The sequence below is a fragment of the Balaenoptera borealis genome (genome assembly GCF_965194805.1).
Source record: "Balaenoptera borealis genome assembly, chromosome: 17".
NCBI lineage: Eukaryota > Metazoa > Chordata > Mammalia > Artiodactyla > Balaenopteridae > Balaenoptera > Balaenoptera borealis.
This window is the reverse complement of record NC_138876.1, coordinates 20,280,525-20,302,268: the sequence shown is the minus strand read 5'-3', so window position 1 is coordinate 20,302,268 and position 21,744 is coordinate 20,280,525. Positions and strand designations below refer to the sequence as shown.

At 40.2% G+C, this 21,744-nt stretch overlaps 1 protein-coding gene across 4 annotated transcripts in view; it reads right to left on the bottom strand.

The window, feature by feature from the left end:
- Positions 1-21,744, bottom strand: part of SAMD12 (sterile alpha motif domain containing 12) — a 488,950-nt gene that overhangs the window by 136,557 nt on the left and 330,649 nt on the right. The gene's annotated exons all lie outside the window — the stretch shown is intronic.

The following is a 21,744-nucleotide window of genomic DNA, read 5'->3' as shown; positions in this document are numbered from 1 at the left end:
CACCACCCTCCTGTTTGCTCAGACTCCAGACACACTGGCCTCAAGAAACGACTGCAGATCCTGTGCAATCACCTCATTCGAAAAGGCCCTTTGCTGCTCTTTGTTGTGAATGTAGCCAAAACAAAGCTAAGTACCCACCACGTTCCAAAGTCACCCATGTAATTCCTGCTCTGTTCTGGGGAGGCTAAGTGCCAGAGAAGTGATATCTTTCACCCAGAGCAGCCCATGACTTAACCAGGTGCCTTCTGCCAGAAATATGGTCTAAAGTCACCATAATAAAAAGAACCAGGGCTTCCCTGGTGGCACAGTGGTTAAGAATCCGTCTGCCAATGCAGGGACCTCAGGTTCGAGCCCTGGTCCTGGAAGATCCCACATGCTGTGGAGCAACTAAGCCCGTTCACCACAACTACTGAGCCTGTGCTCTAGAGCCCGCGAGCCACAACTACTGAGCCCGTGTGCCGCAACTACTGAGGCCCGCACGCCTAGAGCCCATGCTCTGCAACAAGAGAAGACACCGCAATGAGAAGCCTGTGCACTGCAACGAAGAGTAGCCCCTGCTCACTGCAACTAGAGAAAGCCTGTGTGCAGCAACGAAGACCCAATGCAGCCAAAAATAAAATAAAAAAATAAATTTATTAAACAAAAAAAGAACCATTAAGCCAGCCCAATTAACCAGTGACCTTTCTGAAATACCGAGACTGCAGAACCCAAGAGATACACAGAGACCTTTTCTGACTAATGTTGCCTTTTTGAAAATTCAAATAGGTTGTTACTATGTTCTAAGAATTTCTATATCTTTCCAGGACTGGCTATTTTCTTGTCTCTGGCCAGGTCAGATTGTCTTCACTTCTTCAACAGAACTCCTCACTGAAATGACCAGATGAAGTCTACAAGTATAAATCACAGCATCCCTGGATTCATTCCGTTCAGGGGACGCTCAGGGGTTAGCTCGGATTCTAGGCCATGCCCTGAGGGTGATCTTGCTATCAGCATGATCTCACGTTTCACAGTCCCAGGTGGATACTGCCCAGTCTTGGCCTCCTTTCTCAAGGGTCTGGCTGGTCCAGAATCACCATCTGGAAACCTGTCACCCATGGGGAATGTTAAGACCAGACATGACCTTGAGAGAATGCAGCAAGTCAAATGTCAATTTTCTCCCTGTGTTCAGAGTCTTATTGGACGCTGATCCCTTTTTTATTATGTACAGAGCCACTTTTAAATGAAATGCTTTCCTCTGACCTTGCACACAATTCAGCTAAGAGTTCCCCGACAGGTTGCTTTATTCTGGTGTGAGGGATTTTTCCTTGCTACAGCGGACAGAAATAGCCTAACTACCTGGGCAAGCAGCTATTAGAGATCCCCGAGAGCCTATCCACTGGGGCCAGGCAGACACGGAGTCTGAACCTTTCTTCCTGTCCAGTGAAACACACAAGCATTTGCAACGGAGGAAAGAAAAGGAGGTGAATTCGCCCTGTGAGCTGGAATCAGCTGGGCCATTCCCAGCCTGCAAACTTAAAAGAGAACCAGGGCAGAACAGGAAACGGAATGCTGTTTAGTCATTTTATTTTCCCCCCTCTGGGACTACTGCACTTCTCTCTTTATCTGCGACGTGAAAGATTAGCCTGTGCTTTCATTACAAACCACTTTCCTCACCTGGATTTTTTTTTCTTTTTCTTTTTTTGAATTTTATTATTTTTTTTATACAGCAGGTTCTTATTAGTTGTCTATTTTAAACATACTAGTGTAGGATTTTTGAAGTCTTTATCTTTGGCTTGTCACACCTTACGTGAGTTTTCATCATACTGACAACTGGGAAGTGAGGTTATAGCCATGTGACTCATTCCTGTGTTTCCTTCCACAAACATTTTTTGAGCACCTACGACGTGCCTGTCACCACGTCAATATACTAGGTGCTAACTAACACAAGAGACTTATTTTATTTAAAATATCAAAGAACATTTTATTGGCTGACATTACACCAGGCTATGTGCAGCCTCATAGATGACATAAATGATATATGACCCCCTCGTATAATTTCTAAATTGAGGCAAGAGGAGGGTGGTGAGAAAGTAAAAAACTAATTGTCCTCTGAAATGTTTGTACCCAGTTGGCAGGAATGTTTGAACTACCATCAGACATTTCATCCTAAATCAGGATGTGGGAAAGTTGATGTGGGCAATATCATGGCCATATTAATAACAGTCGTGATGACACCACATGACCTGGCAGGTGTCCCTAAGAGGAGGAGCATTGAGAAGTGAGTTAAGAAGGCCTCTGCAAGGCTCAAATAGACCAAGTCCATCTGCCAGGCTCCTGTATACCCAAACTCAGGGACTGAGTTGATTCTCATTTTAGATGCATCCTATGAAATCTGGCTGGCCACTTTTAAAATCCCAAGCAGATCAGAAATAGCAAATTAGTACACTTCGATGCTTACAGGAAAATGACAGCTGTCAGCCTCACAGGGAGAAAGGGAGGGAAAACTAAAAGGATAAAATGCAGACACAGGTCTACAAAAATTCAGCAGACTAGGGATGCGGGGACATAGTTCTACCATGTCTTAAAGATGGGATGATTGTTACAGCCAGTACTCTAGTGGAGCAACCCAGGAGCCCATGTTTAACAGGCCAGGGATGTGATCAATGTATTTGAGAAAGATTTCCATCTAGAATGATTAAGATTGAAAAAAAATGCTTAATGCAGTGGTTCTTAACCAGGGGATGATTTGGCTCTCTGGGAGACACCTGGCAAAGTCTAGAGACATTTTTAGTTGTTGCAATTGGCTGTGGCTGTGGGGTGGGGAGAGTGCCAGTGGCTAATGAGTAGAGGCCAGAGATGCTGTAAAAACATCCTATAATGCACAGGACAAGCACCCCGCCGCCATCACACACAGAGGGATATTCTGGCCCCAAATGTACGTAGTGCTGAGATTGAGAAACCCTTGTTTAATACAACAAATTTAATTATTTGAAAAATTCACTTATGTGGCCCATCTCAGTCGCTAGTGATGCAGGAGAAGGAGGCACCGCTGCATGTTATCTGTCAAGTTCTTTAGACCTGTCAAGGCAGCTTTGATCTTCACAATAATCTTATGAGATAGCTGAGGGAGCTAGCACAGCTTCCACTTTAGAGACAAGAGAGCTGAGAAACAGAAGGCTAAATGATGCTTCCGGTGATGAACAGATGTCCTGACTCCTCATCTTGTGCTTGTTGCACACAGCCACTGTTCTTTAGATCTACTTATTTCTAGAACAGAAAGGGAGAATCAAAGTAGTACCACTTGCTAATGCGTATCAAATTTAATAAGTCAAAACAAAGTCACGGGACTTAGGTTCACACACAACAGTTCTTCTGTTCCCTTGTTCATTCGTTCTCCAAAAGCTTGAGGGAGGTACAGGTGTGAAGCACTGTTCTCGGGGCTGCACACACAGTGGTGAACAGAAGAGACACCTCTCATGAAGCTGGCAGGTCACAAGTATCTTACACTTGCTCACTAAACATGTTGTGGTGAGTCTGCATAATATTCTCCAGCAATCCCAACAAAGCCTCACAAAATCCCAATTCCTTTCCCTATGTCTTATACGCCTTGCGCTGGAGTCACACTGATGATTTCTAAACAAGCTTTGTATATCTATGTGCCTTTTCCTCTTCTTCCTCCTGCCCCTGTCGTCCAGCAAACTTGTACTCATTCTTTGAGAACCAGAATAAATGTTCTGTAATAGCAGAGCTAGTAGCTTTGTCCTCTGGGCTCTCATATTATTTTGTATGTTTCAGTATCATGTTAATTTCTATGAGTACTGAAACTTACCTGCTTGTGTGTTAGTCTTCTACCATTAGACTGAGTACCTTGAGGGAGGTCATAGTTGTGCTGGATTCTTCCCTTTGCCCATTCCAGTGCCTTCTCCACCCTGCTCTGTGACCTGGGAGACTGACCTCTTTGAACTACACCTGTGAGCTCCCTTTCCCTCTGGCTTCAGGAGGGATCTTCCAATGGGTAGCACCAGCAGGAGTTTCAGGGGGCAGGAGAGGAGTGACCTTGGAGTTTATCTTCAGCTCCCTCCCCAGCAGGCCATTCTGAATTGGCTATAGCTCACTGCCTCTCCCAGGGGAGGCCCAGTCATACTGGCCTCTCTCCAGGTTCCAGGACTCACCCTTGTTCACTGAGGCCAAGGGGTGGTAACAGCTCCCCACTGTCACGATGCCCGGGGTACTGCACCATCCCTTGCGACTTTATCTAAACCCAGTCCATACATTTGCAATTAGCCCTTTTTCAAAACTCTCCTAAAATTACAGAATTTAACTGAGCTATTTCTCCCCTTTTATAATAGTCTTACTCATCTTAGAATCCTAGGGTCTAACAGGTACCTGGCTCAAAGAAGATGCTCAATAGATGTTTCCTAAACGTGTAAATGAAGGAATACCAAAAATTTACTGTCAGTCTTAGAATTTTTTATTTATCAGAAAAGCTGCTCTCATCAAAGGCTTCACTTTGTTCAGAAGTAGAGAATTATTTTTTGAACTTGACTAGGCACAGTACCACTCATTAGCACTACTGTTCTTTGTCATTTTCAACTTTACAGGAAATAGAAATAAGGTGATGTCTATATTCTCCCTAGAGCATCCAACAATCCTTCCCCTGAATTCTTCATTACTAACCTCAAACACAAAACAAAATCAAAGCATGAAACTTCTGTCCTAACCAACAAGCCCTGGTCAGAAAGTTTCTACCTCTGAGGATACACATGATGACAGCTGAGTAGACAAGAGAGGGAAAAGTAAATAAATTCAATGAGCCTCTCACATTTCAGCAGAAGTTTTCACCCAAAGTGAATATGACACATTAAATGAGCATCAGCCTCAAAGACCTTCTTTTGGAGCCTCATTGGTAGCTGTGTTTTCTAAGTTAGCAAGTGCCTGCTGTTAATGTGAAAATCGGTTTCAACTTTATTTGGCATCCCAGAAAACACATTATTTTTTGTAGCTATTATCCATATTTAGCCTTTACCATGCTGTCAGTGACTTGGAGAGTTAATGGTAATTATAACTTTGACCATTTAAATATAAAGTTTTTGCAGTAAGTGAGAGGTCTCATACTGCAAACTTTTCAAAGGTTATCTTTATGACAATACTACAAGACAGGTATTATCCTGACATTCTATGGATGGCAAAGCTGAGCCTGGGGCAGGCTGCTTGTAGAGGTGGGATCTGAAACCAAGCACATGGACTCAGAAGTCGTGGGTAGAAACTGCCCTTCTCTGAATAAAAGCCACTCACCCCTAGTATCAAAGAGAGACATGTGGATATAGGTACTTTTGAAGTTTCAATCCACCAGTCTGTTCAGGGAGACCAAGTCCCTTAGTTCTGAGAGTGGGTTTGGGATGATAAAAAGGAAGAGGTAAGGAGAAAAAGACTTAAAAAATTTTTTAATTTAAAAAGTCTACAAATAATAAATGCTGGAGAGGGTGTGGAGAAAAAAGAACCCTCCTACACTGTTGGTGGGAATGTAAATTGGTGCAGCCTCTATGGAAAACAGTATGGAGGTTTCGTAAAAAACTAAAAATAGAGTTACCATATGATCCAGCAATCCCACTCCTGGGCATATATCCAGAGAAAACTATATTCGAAAAGATACATGTGCCCCAATGTTCATAGTGGCACTATTTACAATAGCCAAGACATGGAAGCAACCTAAATGTCCATTGACAGATGGATGGATAAAGAAGATGTGGTCTATATATACAATGGAATATTACTCAGCCATAAAAAAGAATGAAATAATGCCATTTGCAGCAACTTGGATGGACCTAGAGATTATCATACTAAGTGAAGTCAGACGGAGAAAGACAAATATATGATACCACTTACATGTGGAATCTAAAAAAATGATACAAATGAACTTACTTACAAAACAAAAATAGACTCATAGACATAGAAAACAAACCAAAGGGGATATACCAGGGTGGGGGAGGGGAGGGATAAATTAGGAGTTTGGAATTAACATATACACTCTACTATATATAAAAATCTAAACAACAAGGACCTACTGTATAACACAGGGAACTCTACTCAATATCTTGTAATAACCTATAATGGAAGAGAATCTGGAGAAGAAGAAATACATATATGTATAACTGAATCACTGTGTTGTACACTTGAAACTAACACAATATTGTAAATTAACTGTAATTCAAAAAAATATTTTTTTTTTTTTACAGATTTCCAAAGGCAACGTTTCTCCATGGCAGTAAAACCCCATTTATATTTCTGTTAATAGTCTAAGAATCTTCCCCTCCAAGGGAGAGAAAGCCTAAGGCCCACACTAACTTGACTGGCTCTTTAAATGTTACCCAGCACCTAATATATTACAAAGACACTACACTGCAGAACAGATGGAAGAGCATAAAGCAGATGCAGATCTGGTCTAAACAGAGATGAACAATTCTTTGGTTAACAACAAGAAAATGAGGTGGTGGCACAGACAACACGGAAAAGAAGCAGTTTACGCAGTTTACACCAGAGAGAAATTACTGGGAAACGCACACGTTACCACAACTGAACAGAGGAAAAAGATTATATCTTAGCATTTGAAATGACATCCCCTTATGTCTTCCTGGTGTACAAAATAGGCTTCCATGGGATACTCAGGAGGAATGCGGAAGGAAATCTGAAGACTTTAAAGCCATGGGTAGGTAAAAATGGTTGTATACAAACTACCGGGGTTTCAAGGGACTTCTAGAATTGCGTTCAGTTATTATGAGTATTTTCCATACCAGAGGGAGGCACCCAAATAATCTTAACCAAAGATTAGATGAAGAAGAGATGTGATTTCTCCTGACCAGTTTTTAACTTAATCAGTTTCATTTTAGTCATTTTAAAACGTTTACTGTATGGACATTTCCAAATGTATACAAAAGTAGTGAGAACAGTACTATGAACCTACATGAACTAAACCCCAGTTTCAATAAACATCAATGTCTGCCATTCTTGTTTCATCTCTTATTCCCTCTCCACTTATTTTTCTTGGTATTGTAAAGCAGTCTTGATAAAGTGCTTTTTTCTTAGTTTCCTTATGAAAGGTGCCTACTTCCTATAGTTGATTCTGGGAAGAACACCTGTCAATTCTTAAGCACAGAATCCTTCAAAAGGAAAGCACTAGTCAACCAATGATCATTTTAATTCTTACATGTGGACACGTAAAAACAATGGCAGAGGGTGTGGAAAGATGAGACTCTCACTGTCAATGCAAGAGCAGAACAAAACCGGACAGGAAAATTGGTGCTTTTAGGCCTCTGACATTGTTTTAAGTATTAGCTATTGGGAAATGTGAAACCCTTCAGATATGCATTTAACTGAAGTCACAGAATTCTGTTCTGGGGTACAGAGACATGTATCCCAGAAAAAAAAAAAAAATTAGTGAATCAATCCACATGTTTCAGGGCTGGCTTTTTATTGCAGTATTACCCTAAATGCAACCAAAAGATGGGGTGGGGGGAGAAAGATACGGCTGCTAGCTTCTAGGAAGTTAAGACTTCCAGGGTGCGGGCAGAGCAACTGCAGGAGAAAGACCCCAGCAACCATAAAGAGGAGGACGTGTGAAAATGCAAGGCAACAATTTTATATGTAAATGCTTAGGAGATGCAGAATAATTGGTCCCTCTCGGAGGCACACCAGCGAGGTGGAGAGCAGGGGCTCAGCCGCTGAGACAGGGGAGGCGGGAATGGAGCTGGTGCACTCAGTCAAGGCGCTGACAGTAAACGCATAAACAACCCTTAAAAGGCTTGCAGGAAGTGAAAATGCACAGACCACTGCTTTCCTAAGCCCTGAGGAGATGGTTTTCATCATGTAACGTGAGACTTCCTGTACTTTGTGAAAGGTAAAGCCATCTTCTACTGCAATGGAAAGAGTCCTACTTTCTGTTGTTTCCTAACGTAAGTTTCAATTTTATTTTCCGTTTAAGTCCAACTTTCTTGCTTTGTTAAGAACACCTGCAAAAATCAACACGCTCTTCTTATGTGTTAGAGTTAGCTCTCTATCCATAAGGCAAACGGTTCCTTGTTCCCACCCCTGTAGCTTTTGTTCTATTGGCGTCCTTGCCACCCTATGAGGTGTTTCTGATACAGACACTGACACGTCCTCCTCCACCTCCTGTTCCTCCCAAGTTCCACTAAAGGGTACGCTCAAACCCTGGACTTCTGGCCTTGTTTTACAAAAGTTTCCTCACGTTTCAATTTAGTGACATAAATAATCATATTGGAGTAGTCTTTTGGTTTCTAAAGCCAAAAAGGGGAGACAAAATTGTTTTTAGAGAAAATATTCTGCAAGCCCTGGTGACCCATCACAAAGTCTTCAAGACATTCCTAGCTGGTTGTTTTCTAAAGCTGGTTAGGATCAGTGCTAGAGTGAAGAGAATATGTTGCCATATACACAGGAGTGAAACAGGTGAAGGCAGAAGGCCAGGAGAAGATGGAAAATGAAGTAAAAGTATGAGAGTGAGAACGGGAGTATCTGATACTGTGACATGGGCGTCCGCATTGCTTTACATGTGTCCCCAGAGAGGTTCTGAGACACACCAAAGCTTACCTTCCGCTCAGCTTTTCCCACCTGGTGGGAGAATTGCTGGAGAAGGGGATGATGGAGAAATTTTGTGGACCTGACGGCTTCACAAGGTGAGGACTTAAACTGAGACCTAACTGTCCTTTGTAGAAAAGAAAGGACCACCAACAGAATAAGGTTAATTCCGCAAGTACCTCCCATGACTTCTCCTATATTGCTCCTCACACGGCCACTGTTTAAGTTTTATTACCCTGCAAAGGGCAGGGCTCAGGTAACGCAGCTCTGTTACTTCCGATGGTGCTCACCTGAGGGAGTGGGAATGTCCTGCAAGGAGGCATTAGCATAACGAGAACATCCTGAATTTAGTTATCCTGGCACTCTCATCACTACTAAACTTGCTAAGTATTCCCAGCTCTCCTTTGGACTTGGCCATCTTCAAAATGTCCACTACATTGGCTCATTGATTAGGACCTGGCCAGACAGCTCCAGGTGGCTAATTGGTAAAGCAATATCTCAAAAAGGATTTGTCTTTAAATCATGGGCATTTGACATTTTTATGTAGGTTTTAAGAGATATTAAATACATTTTCACCAGACATCCATTGAGGCCATATGGCAGCCTTGAATAAGTAGAACAAATTGGGCATAACAGAGCATCATTTATTGAAGAATGGCAAGACATACTGTTAAGGGCATATTTTACAAGTTGGGGCTAGAAACTCAGGAGTCTAGGCAGTAGAGAAGACTACTTCTACTCAGTCCTTTTAAGGAGGGTCTGCGGACAATACAAGGGCAGACAGAATCCAAACAGCAGGGAGAGAAAGAGTTCCGAAACCAATTCTCCAGATTCCAAGAGGAAAATCAAAGACATAAACGAGTGTAATGATTGTGTGCCCTTGCTTTCACCCAGCACGTCAGCTGGAACCAGAGGCCCTCTCTTTGGGTCCATTCAGTCATTTAATTCAACACTTACTTAGAATCTATTAATAGAGCAAGTCATACGGATCAGACCCGTAACAGGACACTTAAGTGCTCCGTGAATGGGCATCCGGGACTCCCTGATTCTCCTAAAGTGTATGTAAAATCTGTCCAGAGGAATTTTTCTTAAGAGCATATTCCACAGCTTTAATGAGATTAAAATCCTTGTGACCGAAAAAAGGTTCAGAACCATGGAGCTCCCTGTCCGAGACTGTAAGACATCACACAGTGCAAGACACTGAGGTGAGAGCGACTGCCCCGTCCCTTGCCACAGCCTTTTAAAGGAAAAGGCACAGACCCTGTTTATTCTGAAGAAGGTGGTTAAGGAGACTCCATAAATTCCAGAGAATTCTTCAAGTCTTACAACGCTTTGATTCTAAGAAAATAATTTTTACTATCGGTAAGATCAAAAAATGTACTAAAGAAACACAACCGAAAGGGGAAGATAAATAAAAGCCCGTTAGAAGTGAGATGTTCTGAGAAGGCTGAGGCCCTCTGGTTCCTATTATTCCTAAGTGAGGATACATCATTTCATGAGCTTGAGACAGAGGTGTCACCTCACCAGCACGTGGATAGAGTGGTTTGCTGGGAAAGACGCAGAGACGGGGAGAAGGACGTTCTCTGTCCATCCTCACCTCTGGCTGTTGAGACAGAACTCTAATTTGGCTTTTTGGCACGTACTTCCATCCTATTTTTGTTAATGAGTTTGAAATCTACATGTAATGTATAGATATTAAATCAAAGTTATCTAGGCCTAATTTTAAAGAATTGAGTAGCTCTACAAGATCTATAAAAAAAAAAAAAAAAATCCGACAATATCCCTCCTCCCTAACTCCTCCCTCCCCCAACTGATTATTTTGGCATTTATTGGGTTGGCCAAAAAGTTCATTCGGGTATTCCCAGCCCACATTATAGAAAAACCTGAACAAACTTTTTGGCCAACCCAATACCTGGCTCTCTCTCAATGATATACTTACATTGCTACTGAAATTTTTTCCAAACTTTAAAAAAGTCAATTTCCCACTATGAACACAGAGGACTTCTTAACTCTCCTCCCTCCCTCCACTTCTATCACCCTTGTTATCCTTCCCATCACCCCTCCAACCCCATATAGGAATTTTCACTCAATCAATATTCAGTGTTTACATTATTACACTATTTAATGCCATCCAAAACTGAGGATGGAGTAAGCTACTGTCACAATTCCTTTCCTGCACGACTACTGTTTTCCCAAAAGGTAGCAATTATCTTGTTTTTCAATTTGTTTGGTTTTTCTAAATACTTGTCACTAACTCAGCCCCAAACTCTTCACCACTGGTCTAAATACCCTCTGAAGATGGTTCATACTTCAGGTGTTCTGTCAATTTCCTCTTCTGGAGAGGCTGCTCCTGGATCTTTGCTCTCACCTGTGTCTGGTGTACCCCATTCCCAGAGACTGTTTTACCCTTTTCAGGAATAAAGCTTCAGTCATTGGCCAGGGTAGGGGCGTGAGAGTCTCCTGCATACAACGAGTTGGAGAGGGGATCTGGGGATCTGATTATTTCTCAAACTTTCCATTGATCTTCTTTAATTTAGCTCAGATATTAATATCTTGATCTGCTAATATAGTTACCATGTGACCATCTGCTTTCCAGCTTCCAAAATTTGTGTTCTGTCATCTTCCCTTTGTTTTTCATGACTTGATCGATTTAAGCCCTTAACACTTTTCTTCACTGATGTTTTTGTTTTTTTGTTTGTTTGTTCTTGTTTTTTAAGCAGGAAACAAATGTAGAAGTGTATATTCACTCTGCTTTCACTGTTTTTGAGAGTGTTTTAGAAATCAATATTGATTTGCCTGAGAGCCCAGGCAAACATTTTAAGTAGGCATTTCATCAACAGCTATTTATAAGACAATAACCATCTTATGCTTATCTGTAACTTATAGGTGAAGAAGATGAGGCCCATCCTGCTTCAAGTAAGTCATTTGCTGGACTGATATAAATATTGAACACCTTATGCCCCAGTCCCCTTTTCACTTAACCTTCCTAATTTTAGGTTTCTGTAGAGCATTGCCTTCTTGACAGTCTATGGCTGTGCTGTCAGGTCCCAAATACCTGAGAACTGCCTCAGGCAATCAATACCTCTGTCATGCTCTATTACAGCTGATCAATATGGACAAGGATGCAATGAGGTGGAAGCAAGATGTTTTATTCAATCAAGTTTTGGGTCTCTTTTATTGACCCCAGTACTTTGGTAGTGTTTACAAAACTTTTACACTCTCATCTACTTTATTTCAGCTAGCACATTTGTTTTCTTTGCATGAAACACCTGCACATCCTTCAGAGTTTCAGAGTCAGTTCATCAGCATGAATAGGTCTGGATCCTAGACTCATCTCTGCCCTTGTTTGTGTGATCTGAGGTAAATACTACCACGATAGGCATCTCTCATCTATGTAACGGGAGCTGTTAAGACTCACTGGTCAGCTGGGGTCAGCAGACATATTTAGCATGGTTGGCACAATAAAGAAACTTTTTTTTCTTGGAATGTGATTGTCTTTAGTGGTGGTTGGGGGGTGGGGAAAGAACGCCCCAGTTTTCTGTAGTAATCACTACTTCCTACTATGGTAACATCACCAGGCTGCTTCACAAATTCCTATGAATTTTCCGCTCCCTAAATGTACTTGAGGTTTTTTACACCATGACTGTTCTCTCATATCCCCTTTAGCACTGACCTCCTTTGAGTTTACGGACACTGCAAATAATGTTAGCCAAAATACCCCAGAACCCTGGGGGCAGCAGAGGTAGACTAGCTGTGCAGCCACCTAAAATCAGCAGGAGTACGTTAAGAAATAAAGCGACCTTCCTCTCCTTCAATATGTTTGTGGGTTTTTCTTTGATCAATGCCCAAGAACTAGCTGGTTCCTCTTTCTATATATTTCCATTTCCTGAATGGACATTAGTGTCAGCAATATCATTACCACCCACTATCTCTTCTCCTATCTCACTCTATGTGTTTGCCATATTTAGATTATGAATTCCCAGAGGGTAGGATGTTCTCATTTGAGTTTTTTCATCTTCCTTTTCTAAATGTTTATTTGGATTACAATTTTTTGCATTTGTACACACAACACATTAAATGGAAGCATTCCTCATTTTTATCTGGTCTCTTTTCAAGAGGTTAGGGAGTCACGGAACACACTGTGTGCTGAATTAGTACTTTCTGGAGTTTGGCCGTTAAGAGGAAAATTAATGACACATATGAGATAGTCTTTCTTAGCAGTCTCCTCTGCACATCCTTGACAATCTTCTAGATCATACACTTGATCTTATAATCCAAAAGACAACAACAGTGACGTATTTCTTGGATTAAAGAGAGGAAGAACACATTGCAAACGAACAGAGAACAAACAAGGATAAAGATAAATTATACAATCAGCAGGCCAAGGGGTCATTGCATCAGCTGAATGTAATTATTGGGTAAATGGGGATCACAGGAGTTTAAAGTTTAAACCATATGGAGCAGGGGTGAGTTATCATATCTCTAATTATCAGACTGAGAAACCATGATTCATTGGTTGGAATTCTGAGAACTGGCCTGAATGCAAGGACAAGATTGTGAAAGAGTGCAATAAACCTAATTTTTGAAGATCTCTTATGTCATTTGTGTAGTAGCAGCTTTTATATGTTTCCTCACTAAATTTTATTTCAGGGGAAGAACCTGTGATGACTGACTGGACAAAGAAGATGGTCAATTAATCAGCCTGAGCGATAGGTTCCTCCAGGAAGGTCCTGTGATGAACTTTGATACCAGGTAATGGTCATTGTGAAACAGATGCTAATATATGGCCTTTAAAGGAATCCAGTAAACATTCAGGACCCCCCAACAACAAACTGTAGTAGGCAATGCAGATACACAGATGGGAAAATAGAGAACCTGCCTCAAGGAATGTGTCCTATTGAAATAGGGCTGAGCATCATGGAAATGGGTATAGCCTTGTCTCCAGAAGGTCATCATCAAAGTGAAATGAACAAGGCCTGGATCCATGACACTAAGAGTCGCTGTGATGTATGCAATGCTTATACTGCGCCCAACACTTTCCTGGAACTCTACATAAACTATTCCATTTCATAACAACAATCAATAATAGTTAATATTTATTTAGTACTTACTAAATTCCAGGCTGATTATCATCTTGCTTAATTCTCACCCCCATGGTCTGAGGCAGGTATTATATTTTCTGCTTTGCAGATGAGGAAGTACCTTAGGGAAGTTAAGGAATTTGTAAATGACCGAGTGAGCATGTAGGTATGAATACTGCATGACACGGATCTATGGTTGTAAGAAATCAAAGTGTGGATTTAGAAAAATGTGAAGAAAAATAAAGTAGGAGAGTTTGGCCACAGACCAAATAAACACAAAGGACAATAGTTAAATGATTACTGTGTGAGGTTTCTTGCACATGAAATTGGCACTCTTCCAGAATTGATGTCTTTGATGGGGTAATAGGACGCTATATCAAAGAAGAATGTGTATTCCATCCACATTCATAAGGATTTTTTTGTTTTATACATTATGAAATATACTACAGACAATATAAAATGTAGAGTCCAATAATAACAAACACCTGTGTACCTCTTAGCAGCTTAAGATACAGAAAACTGTGCACAAGCCCTTCCCTGAGCTCATCTCCTGTGCTCCCCTCAGATGTAACCAAGATTCTGAATTTTGGGTTATTTCCTTATTTTTCTTTATAGTTTATATATGTATTTTGTACACACTGCGATATTTAAAATAGATAACCAACAAGGACCTACTGTATAGCACAGGGAGCTCTGCTCAATATTCTGTAATAACCTAAATGGGAAAAGAATTTGAAAAAGAATAGATACATGTATATGTATAACTGAATCACTTTGCTGTATACCTGAAACTATCACAACATTGTTAATCAACTATGCTCCAATATAAAATAAAAGTTTTAAAAAATTAACAAAAAAGAATAGTGTTTAGCACATAAAAAAACATACATTAAAGTTTGCCCATTTATAAACTTTATGGACACTTCATATAAATGGAATGATACTATATACATATTCTTCTGTGATTAGCCTTTTTGTTCAACACTATTCATCCACGTGGACACAAATAGATAATAAGATCCACTGGTTTTCCTGCTGTGATCGGAGGACATTATATGAAGATGCCAAGATTGGTTTATCCATTCTAAGTCAAAGGATAATTGGGTAATTTCCAGTTTTATGCTATTAAAATCAAAGCTGTTTTGAACATTCGGGTGCATGTCTCTTGGTATACAAATTATTCACTAGGCCACACTTCTCTAGACTAGAACCTCCAGAGCTATTTTGAATACGTATACTGATAGCTAGCCTCCTCATTTTGTTCCTGGTTTTAAAGGGGCTTCTGAAAGTATTTCACCATTGAATACGATGTTCGCCGTAAGTTTTTTGTAGATATACTTCATTAGGTTAAGAAAATTCCATTTGCTTCCTAGTTTGCTGAGAATTTTTATCATGAATGGTTGTAAAATCTTACTGAATGATTTTTAAATAAATAAACAAATAAATAAATAAATTAATTAATTTATTTATTTATTTTGGGGTGTGTTGGGTCTTCGTTTCTGTGCGAGTGCTTTTTCTAGTTGCGGCGAGCGGGGGCCACTCTTCATCGCGGTGCGCGGGCCTCTCACTGTCGCGGCCTCTCTTGTTGCGGAGCACAGGCTCCAGACGCGCAGGCTCAGTAGTTGTGGCTCACGGGCCTAGTTGCTCCGCGGCATGTGGGATCTTCCCAGACCAGGGCTCGATCCCGTGTACCCTGCATTGGCAGGCAGATTCTCAACCACTGCGCCACCAGGGAAGCCCTGAATGATTTTTTGATATGTATTGAGGTGACATATGATTTTCTCTAGTCAGCTGATATGATGAATTACATTAATTTTCTAATAATGGACTAACCTTGCTTCCAGGGGTAAACCAAATTTATGATACATCATTTTAGAATCCATTGCTTAATTTGGTTTGCTAATGTTCTTTTTACCTGTTAATGTTCTAGATATTTGAATTGTGTGTAATTTTATTATCTTATACTGTCTGTGTCAAGTTTTGGATCCACGGTTAATATTGCCCTTGTAGAATAAGTTTGGGATTATGCCCTCTTTTACTATTGTCTAAAACAGTTTATGTATTTCGGAATTGAATATTTGGCATAACTCATATGTAAAACCTTCTGGTCTAGTGATTTCCAGTAGAAAAAAAATTTAATTACTGATTTTATTTCTCTCATGATAGGATCATTTAGATTTTCCATTTTTTCTCAAATGAGTTTTGATTATTTATATGTATTTTTAGATTGTCCATTTTACCTAAATTTTCAAATTTATCTGCATAAAGTAGTTTATAATTTTGCTTTATCTAATTAACTTCTTATGCATTTGTAATTACAGACTTTATATCCATTATGTTGTTTATTTGTGCAATTTTTTTGTGTGTGATCAATCACATTAATTCATTATAATTTTCAAAAAGTAATAGTGTTTCTATTTGTGTTTTCAATTTCATTGGTTTTTGTTATCTTAATTTTTCCCCCAGTATCTCTGGGTTTACTCTCCTGCTCTTTTTCAAATTTTTCAGTTGATGACTCACTCAGTACATTTTTTCCTCTAATATAAGCATTTGAGGCTATAAATTTCTCTTTAAGTATTGCTTTAGCTTCTTGTCACATATTTTCTGAAGTATTACTTATATTATCACCTAATTTACATAGTTTCCATTATGATTTATTCTTTGATCCATAGGTAATTTAAAAGTGGGTTTTAAAACTTCCATACATATGCATTTATCTTTTTATGACTGATTTGTTTATATTCTGTGTGATCAAATGGATTCTTTAACATTTGTTGAGACTTTCTTTATGCCCTAGAATATGATTAATTTTTATGAATTTTCTGTGTCTCCCTCAAAGGAATTTCTACTCTCCAGTTGTCAGAAGACTGTTCTATATATGTCCTTGAGGTCAAGCTTATTCATTGTTTTTTTCCAGTTTTCTATATTCTACTATGGGACTTCCTGGTGGCACAGTGGTTAAGAATCTGCCTGCCAACGCAGGGGACACGGGTTCAATCCCTGGTCCGGGAAGATCCCACATGCTGTGGAACAACTAAGCCTGTGCGCCACAGCTACTGAGCCTACGCTCTAGAGCCCGTGAGCCACAACTAATGAGCCAGTGTGCTACAACTACTGAAGCCCGCATGCCCTAGAGCCTGCGTGCTGCAACTACTGAAGCCCGCACACCTAGAGCCTATGCTCCACAACAAGAGAAGCCACTGCAATGAGAAGCTCACACACCACAACAAAGAGTAGCCCCCGCTCGCCGCAACTAGAGAAAGCCCACATGCAGCAATGAAGACCCAACGCAGCCAAAAAATAAATAAAATTTAAAAAAAAAAAGTAAAAATTCCCTACTATGATGTGGAGTTGTGTATTTCTCACTGTAATTCTATAGACTTATCTTTACAATTTGAAGCTATACTATTTATTACATATGAATTCAACACTATTACAGTTTCCTGAAGAATGTTAACTTTTAAGAAAATTCAGTACACCTCCTTATCTCTAGCATATTATTTTTTGGCTTTAATTCTGTTTTTGTTTGATGTTATTATTATATTAATGAAAGCTTCCTTTAGGTTAATGTTTGCCTGGAATACCTTTTTCTCACCTCTACTTTCAACCATTCTATGTCTCTTCTAAACAACACATAGCTGGATTTTGTCTGATAGTGTGTGTATGTGTGTTAATCTAGTTTGACAATGACTGTCTTTTTAGTAGGGAAGGATAATACAATTGCATTGATTTTGGTTACTGAAATAACTGGATACATTTCCACAACTTTATTTTGTGGCATCTGTTCCACTATTTCTATACTTCTATTAGCACTTTTCCTTCTTGACCTCTTGAGGATTTTTGAAGTTTTTCCTCTCTCTCTGCAGTTTTTCTTCCACAAGTTTAGAAATCAGACTACGTGCAATCTCCATCACTTGGAGTCATGGAAAGCAAGTCTTTAGATTGTCCATTTTACCCCTGTGGCGTGGGTTTTATTTTTCCTAATTCGCCTACTGAGAATGTCACCCTTTGGACTCCTGGGTTTTTGGTTTTCGTGACGGACATCTGATTCAACCTCCCAACCTGCTCAGAGTTCTGGTTTTAACTCCTGTCCATCTCTCTTCACGTGTGCAAAGCTCTAAAACCTAGACCATAAATGCCAGCTCCATGATTTACTTACCCCTGTGAAGTAGAGCTTTCTGGATGTTCTTAACTTTGTACCTCTATATCTATCTGCCTATCTATTGATCTATGGATCTATCAATCTATCATCATCTAGCATGCTTAAGTGCAAACTGGGAGGGTTTTTCTCTAAATAGCTGGTCATTCGTCTTGCTAGAAATGAAAGACCATGCTTTGGTTCTGATGCATTCATTTCCTTATGTTGTTTTGACAGGTTTATGCAGGCCTGGGACAATTGGGGAAAAAGTAACATATTTGCTTTGTATGTCTCCTATAAAATCTGCAGAATTCTACTCTCAGATGATAGTATTCAGAGATCAAGGAAACAAAAAGGATTAACCCTAATAAAATGCTTTCCCTTCTACTATGTATATTATTTTCCTATACTCACTTTATTTAATCTTTATAATGACTCCATGAAAGAATTATTGTTATCCTCATTTTATACATGAGACCACATTTTGAGACTGCTAAACTACTGAATTGGGATTCAAACCCTTGCTTATTGAATTCCAGAGTCCATGCCCTTTATCCTGACTCCTGCTGCTTTTCCTCAAGTAAAGAGCTCTGAGGGATTCTTTTCAGAGCTGGTAAAAACAATTCTGGTTAGTTCTTCACTGGTAATTTTCATAGCAAACAAGGCAGCTATTTACCCAGCGTTGGTTAGAACTCTGCTAATTGCTAGCAGTCATTCTATTAGCAAACATGGTATTTATTGACTCCAGAAAGAGACCAGATTGTGGGAAAACATAAACGGTGATAACGTAAACAAATGCTTTCAAAGCAAACCTTTGTTTGGGTCCTAACCTCAAGCAACTTTTATTTTTAATTGCCATTTTTACTTTTGACCAAGTATCTCATATTTCATACTCTTCAAACCTCTGAGAGTAATTAAGCCTTGCGTGAAAACCTCCTGATGTTGGTTCACATTCTCATTCTCATTAAATACAACGTATTTGTTCATGCAAGAGCCCATGTAGCCCTGCAACCTAAGCCTAAAGTATTATTGGAAGCAACCTTGCCAAAATGGATGACCCAAGAATGCCATAGATAAGTTAATCTCATTTAATCTCTGTGCTTTATCACTGTGGAATTTACCACAGGCAAAGGGTTGAGGAAAAGGCCCTCTCTCCCTGTCTTTCCACAGGTCCCCCTTTCCCTAGCTGAACTTGAATGTCTAAAGTGGATCCAAGAGATCTCCAGCATGTGGGCAGCATAGAAAACAAACCATAAAGGTGGTATATGGGCCCATTTTCATTGGTCACTGGCTGCCTTACCAGTGGAAGAGAACCATTTCTACTCAAAACCAGGTTGAAAGCAACATCTCCAGAAACAGCTTACTCTCAAGCCGTATGGGAAGGGGCTAAAGTTTGGATCACTATAATTTAGAGTCAGTGATCACAAATGCAAAGCTAAGTCGGGCAAGTTTTCTATTCTGAGGCTTCATACATGACCAAAGAGACGAACATGGCAGTATAAAGTGAAGGGGAGCAAAGGTGCACTGCTTCCATGATATGTAGCCACGTGTATTTGCAAAGTGGCTCACGAGATGTTGTCACACTCTAGGATATAAAAGGATCTAAATCCTTCCTCGTGCAAGGTTTGCCCCCAAATACAATTTAGAGAAAGCAAGGTACTAGCATGTTCTCCCAGTGGATAGCTCCAGCTCTCTTATTAAAATGAAATGGGTGTGTTTACGTAATCTGGGCATTCAGGAAAAAAATTAGGCAATTCTGTGTAATTTTCCCCAAAGAGTTGAAATTGAACGAAAATCAACTGCACATCTGGGTCTGGGACTGCTTCAGCCTCCAATGCAAAAATGAAGATGAATTCCAAGTGATCAAAAAGCTCAAAAGTGCTCACCCCTGACAATTTTTTCCCTCCTTGGAATGGAAAGCATAACAACTGTTTTTCTGAAACATAAATTACGATCAGCTGGTGTTATTTTTATTATTTTTAAGACCTTCTACTGGTTAGACCAATAGCTCTTTATTACTAATTGAATACACATGAAAAGAAAAAATCCTAACACCTTCCCATGCTTTTAACTGGAACGGAAATCTAGATCAAACGGGGGTGTGCCCTTGTGTATTTTAATATTAGGCAATAATCATATATTAGCAGCTTCTCATTAATGCTTATGATTAACAGTAATAAGAAATGGTTACAGGAGAAGTGATGCAAACACTGTATCTTTTAAAATGATTTTAACCACTCATTTCTGGTTCACATTTGAATTATGCTTTGAACTGTAGCCAAGACTAGGGCTGTCATATACAAAACTGAAATGGTTAATTCTCCCACCACTTCCTTGTTCTGACATTGTGGGGAGCATTGTCAGTGCTTTATATACGTAAGGGGGAATATGTAAAAAGTCTGTTTTAACACTGTAATCTGGACATGCGTATCTGGTGCATTTTGCTGATTTCCATGCAGCAGAATTCTGTTTTCCTCGTGTGTCTGAGATTTCTGTGTCTTTTTTGGGGCAGCTAAGGGGAGGTAGACAGCTTGGTGCTGTGGGACTCACTTCACCAAAGAAGTAGTTGGTTAAGCAGACACGCTGAGGACAGACAACCGCACGTGTAAATGCACAGACACACGTGACTTAACCTTGGCAAATTTCTTGTCTGCAAATGATTTCCTTCTAAATGGCACTACTGAGATTCTGAGTTGACCTTTGTACGTTCTCTCCACTTGCACAGGGGACTGGGCCATCTTGTCATTTTCATGATGGCGACAGGAGGAGCAAAATAAATGCCTGTAGGCTTTATTCTGTCTCGAGTGCCCAGATCAACCACGAAATCAATAGCCACAACATTTTCTTTAGCTGAGCAAGGAATTCCAAGAGCAAATCCCTGTGTAAATGACAGCACAATGTCCTCATTCTTAGTCAAAATATACCTTTCAGTTCAGTTGTTAGGGTGTCAAGGCAAATGCAAAGCATTTTCCTAGTGCCATTTTGTAGCCAAGCAACTCAGAGAGGAGCGCAGCCCCTCAAAGTGCACTGAGCTCATCTCTGATTAGCTGCACTGGCCACTCTATGCTACAAGAGCAGGGATAAACTTGAGTATGGGATAGAATCAAGGACAAAATTATCATCATTGATGCCTCCCGGTGATTTCATGTTACAGGCCTCAACAGAAATAGGGCGAAGGCAGCCAGGATGCTGCTGTTGGTATTTAATGACCCAGAGGGGATTGTGACTCTGCACGATCAAACTTAGGAGAAAGAAAAAACTGTAGGTCTGCTCCCAAAAGCCAGCTCCAAGCAGCAGCAGAAGGGAAAGAAAAGGCTCAAGCATTCTTCAGAAACGAGACGAAACCAGTTTGAACCTAGCTTCTAGGGAACACACATACATGGTGACAGGAGGTTATTTTCTCATTACGCAACTGAGACTTATCTCGACTGTATTACTATATATGTATTGTGCCCCAAGCACTTTGGTGGGGGAGGTTCTGTAGAAATAAGATTTATTAGTAATTGCCGGCTCTTGTCAGCCAACTGCACAGCGGCAGGTAGCTCCATGCTTTTAGTTTAAGCAGCAGAGGTGCACATTCTGGGGCCCCAAGCAGAAACTGCAAGTCTGCCCTCCTCTGTCCTGTTAGTGATCGCATCCTAATCATATTCTTAGCAGTATCTTATGTTTACCTGGGCACCTTATATTGTTCAAACTCAACGTATTCTCTAAATTCAATTTCAGAAACAGGCAGTGGTGGTAGCAGGGCAAATAGCAGAATTTCTCTAACAAATGTGGAAATTGAGGCACAGATTTTTTTTTAAGGCCAAGGAAGCAGGTAATTCTAGAATTGAAAGGGTCCTAAGGGAACTCATTTCAGCCTCTAATTTCACAGATTAGGAAACTGAATGAGAAAGATCACATGGTAAGTTAGTAAGAGAGAGAGAACTGAGCTTCCACAAAGACTTGGAATCCAGT